Source organism: Saccostrea cucullata, unplaced genomic scaffold, assembly GCF_032062105.1.
Source record: "Saccostrea cucullata isolate Sc308-1 unplaced genomic scaffold, CSIRO_AGI_Scuc_v1 ctg11421, whole genome shotgun sequence".
NCBI lineage: Eukaryota > Metazoa > Mollusca > Bivalvia > Ostreida > Ostreidae > Saccostrea > Saccostrea cuccullata.
In genome coordinates, this window is record NW_026922935.1 from 11,077 (window position 1) to 15,942 (window position 4,866).

General features: G+C 28.9%; 1 long non-coding RNA gene across 2 annotated transcripts; it reads left to right on the top strand.

Moving 5' to 3' along the window:
- Window positions 1-613: 613 nt before the first annotated feature.
- On the top strand, window positions 614-4,544 carry LOC134262822 (uncharacterized). Of its 2 annotated transcripts, none has more exons than XR_009991116.1 (4): window positions 614-673; window positions 1,351-1,481; window positions 1,863-1,993; window positions 3,570-4,544. It is a non-coding gene; the product is annotated as an uncharacterized LOC134262822 (long non-coding RNA). The 2 variants fall into 2 exon arrangements; XR_009991117.1 differs by lacking the exon at window positions 614-673 and adding an exon at window positions 1,082-1,124.
- The last annotated feature ends 322 nt before the right edge of the window (window positions 4,545-4,866 follow it).

Below are 4,866 nucleotides of genomic sequence, written 5' to 3' on the forward strand. Positions count from 1 at the left end.
AGATAATCAATCAGATCATATTATGTCAATGAATCTTTTGTCTCAAATCTTTTTTAATGAAATATACAGAATCTTTTGCCTTATTTGTCACTCATATTTTTACATTCTGGTGCAACAGTGGCCCAATGAAAGTGGGAAAAACTCAGTCTGAGCATCTCTGTAAATCTATAAACATGTGTGCCCCCCCTTTTTTAAACCTTCATGTATATACATGTATGTATTTTATTTAGTCAGTGATTTCAAACATCAACATGTAAAATATATATTGAGTACTTTAAAAGTGAATCACCCTGAATATTCTGACATACTAATGGTGACATCAGTTAAAAGAGTAATTAGTTATGTAAAATTCAGTTTATATGAATGTAAACGGGGTATTTATTCTCAGTTCATGTAAGGTATAATTTGCATGTAACCCAGAGTGTATTTAATATTACTATGATGGGTCATTCTGTGATTGAATTTAAATCAGGAAAAATGTTTACTAAATTTTGGTAAAATACATATGGTATCTTTTACATTTCTGTCCTGTTTGTCTGTCAATTGTTGCTTTACTTCCTTTGTAAAATGAGGTTAATTTGTGTATCACTGAATATTGTATGCTTTTTTTCAGGATCAGCTAAGATGTTGTTTCACTGGATTATTTAATTGGGCATATAATTGGATAATTCTGGTAAGTTTGTCTTTATTTTGTTTACATTTCCTATGAAGGTCATCTTTGCATTTAACCATGATTATATGGTTTAATTTAATTACTGTGTAATTCTTATGTGATCTAATATCTCTAACATTCACATAAGCACAGTCTTATTTTGTCTAAAATATACTAAGGAAACTTCATATTGTTAATAAGTCCTTTTGCATAAATTATGATATAATGTCATAATTCATTATGTCTGTTACCCATGGAATTCAGACTTACTAAATTGTGATCTATAAGGAATGTAATAAAAGAAAAAGTAAGAATCTACAAAAGGTTTATCCTTGTTTTGATTCTAAATATGTGGTATATATGGCATACATATATTTTCATTTTCACTTTTGTTTCTTGGTAATGAGCTTTTCAAAAAATGTAGGACTTCATGTTGTATATGCTAATATCTTTTTGTATGCTGTACTGACAGGTATTAAACAAAATTGAATATGCTGTTAAGAGAAAGTCTGTTAGTGTCTAAAAATTACACTGATAATCATTTTGTATTTGTGATATTAATACAGTAACTGTGCTTCTTTTGTTATCTAAAGATAACATGATGAACTATTTTCATGAACTTTTTGGCACTGTATTTAAACATGCTATGTTTCATGCAGTTCCTTGTCATATTAACAAAATGATTATATTTTCTACAGTCCTCAACCTGGAAGATATGTTTTATTCCCAACCATCTATAATCCATTCTCTATGAAGTTCAGCCTGTCTGCCCAAATTCCTTTGGAAATACATAGTTAGTCAACCAACATAGAAACAATCAAACTTGAAGGTAAAGTTTCAATGAGATATCATTTTAATTTATTTAATTCTGTTTTATTTAAATGTTTATATTTTAAAATGGATAAAAAAAAATGGATAAAAAACATCTGATAATGGAAATCAATATCATAAAGATAGTAAGTTTTTTAGTGTCTAAATAATTAATCTGATAATCATTTTATTTATGATATTAATACAGTAGTTGTGCTTGTTTATTATCTATAGATAACATGATGAACTTTTCTCATCTGGAGTTAATGTTAAAAACAATTTTTTGAGATTAAAAACAAATATTTTCATGATCTTTTATGGCATTGTACATGTTGTATTTAAACATGCATTGTTTCATGCAGTACTCTGTCATATTAACAAAATGGTTTTATTTCTACAGTCCTCAACATGGAAGAATTGGTTTGTTCTTAACCATCTATAATCCATTCTGTATGAAGTGAAGCCTGGCTGCTGGTCTTCCTTTGGAAATACACAGTTAGTCAATCAACATAGAAACACACAAACTTGAAGGTAAAGTTTCAATGAGATACAATTGTAATTTTTATTTATTTATTTATTTATTTACATATGCATTTTTATATTTTTGAATTGATAAGTAAATGATATATGATTTTTTTAAAATAAAGAGGGCTTGGTGGTCATGGTCATGTTTAAACTCTATTGATATCCTTTAGAAGAAGAAGAAAAGGCATAAAAATTCATGATCAAATCTTTAAAACTAAAATGTATGAAATTTTTCTTTGCCAAATGATAGTTAACAGCTGAAGATAACATATTTATAGAATAAGTTAAATATGGCTAATTTGTTAACCCCAGCTTCCTTAATAGCATAATTGGTAAAGATAGGAAGTTTTGACTTCAATTGCTGATGAATTCTGAATTTTCCATTTAATATTAACATTCTATCAAAGAGAAAGAATACTATAATGTGGCTCATTAGGATGACCAGAAAAGAAATCTTAATGAACCTCTTAACTATGTATAAAGATTGTAACCTTATAACTGATGTAAGATGATCTGATTGTGTGGAAATAACATTTCCTGGTGTTTCTAATACCCAATATCTTCTTATGAGTGTATGGGACTGCTGTAAACCTTCTCCTGTTTATAAAAATAATACCTTGGAGCATGACACTTTATTCATAAAAGGTACTTTCAATATCATTTCTATGAGTTTGTATTCTTTCTTTTTAATGTCTAGTGTTATATCTCCTTTAACCTCATTAATATGTATGCTTCCAAATTCTTAGATCTGTCTGTATAGTTTCTTCAGCTCTTTAAACACAAATACCCTGATTCAATCTTTTGAGGTAAACATCATAGAGACATCATAGATGATTATCAGAGTGTATATATCACAATCTTGACCATAAGGTCAATTTAAATGGTCAAAGGCACAACAAATGAAAGTGATTTTTTTTTTAATCAGAATACATAATTTTGTAATAAACAAACACTGGAAAGTTACTCTCATAATGAGCCTTAATGTCTTCCAAGAGTTCAGTTTAGACTTCCTCCATTAATCCTTGTATCTTGTAATCCTTGTATCTCCAATGGTTTTGTGGGTTTAAAATCCTGTGTCTTTGTCAATCTTTTTTTCTGACAACTGTTTTTTCTTATCATCTATAAACTTAGCTTCTTCTCTAGTCAAGGGTCTTTCAGGGTAATCCAAGTAATTCTTACCCTCTTTTGGTAATAAATGGTTATATTCTTCATTGGCTTCTTCTGCAATCAAGGGTCTTTCTATGTAATCTCTGACAACATTAGGATCACCCTTTTCTGGACATAATTGGTTATATTCTTCTTGAGAAATGATCTCAATAGTGCCATCTTTTTTTATTTTAACTGGTATTCCTCTGTCTACATCTTTCTCTGATAGAACTCTCTTTCCAAACTGAATTTTACTCATTCCCTTACTCTTTTCTTTACTGGAGGTGTTACCCATATTTAATATGAAAAGTCAAAATCTGATGTAACACCTTGTATTTATACCCTTTTTGTCTATATTTAGAATTCCATCAAGCTTATATTGCATTACAATTTTTCTTTTTCAACTAAGACATTATTTTTTTTTTTTATTTTCCAGGATTCTCTAGTGAGGGCTTATGGAAATGATCTATGCCTACTCTCAGAATGGTGAAAGACTATCAGATTATGCAAAGATTAACAGAATATCCTCTCTTGGAACACTGAAACAAGAAAACCAAACTTAAAAGATGGAGGATTTAAGAAGAACATAAATACTATTTCCAACTAATTTAACCAGTACGATCATAGACTGTGGTTTACAGGATGACAAAGAAAGAAGTCAGGATTGTATCTTCCAGTGTCAGACACTGACTATGGATAAAGTGTAATCATTTATCAAACTGAGATATAGTCAAATCAAGTATTGAAAATATGATTTTCTGATAGCATGAGCTCTTTAAAAACTAATTCTCACGGACCTCAAAGTATCTGAATGTGACTTTTATTTTGACCAATTCATATTGAAGACTGTTGTTATGTATGGTAATTACGTATTTAAAACTTTTATTTTTCATCTAATTTTTACAACCCCCTAGAAATTACACAGATATCCAGATGCTGAATTTAATGTTATTATTTAACTTTCCTGGAATTGTAAATATATTTTGTTTGTGTATGTATCATGTTTAATTTTGAATTTGAAATTGGTCTCAGTAAGACCCCCAATAAAGATGCAAGTGTCCCATAATCTGTGGTTTAATAATATCTTGAATATCTTTATCATACCATATTCATCATACTCATTACATATAGAATGGTTGTAGGAATACACTTTGTTGTTTAGGACACTTTGTCAAGGTCAAAGCATAAGATTATTGAGATGACTTCTTTGACAATAATTTGTAACTTACAAACTTCACATCATAAGTACACAGATGAAGAATCAATAAGATATTTCTATAGATTTTTTTTGGATCATTTACTCCTGGGTAAAAGTTAATTACTGAGATTACTGATTTGAGTCCTGTAATGCAATAACTTTATCATTGTGTGATAACTTATAGACTTTATAAAAAATTAGGTGCAAATTCTTAGGAAAGGATTGAAATGTTAATCAAATGAACAATGTTCAAGGGTGTTTATATGACTGTAACGTTTCAGGGTATAGTGGTGGTTTTTGAATACTTTGTATTCTTTTACCACTCTGTGGTTTACCCCGTTACAGAAATTATATGTGGGTCTCTTATTTCTGAAATTTACCCAATAATAAGAAAAGATGGTCAATTTTCTATAAATTTATTAAAAACCAATAAAAACAGTTAAAACAGCTAAATGTCAGGAATTTACTAAAATATGGCCAAAATCAACAAAAAGTGGCAAAAACTGGGGAAAATGGGTATTTTACTCAAAAAAAT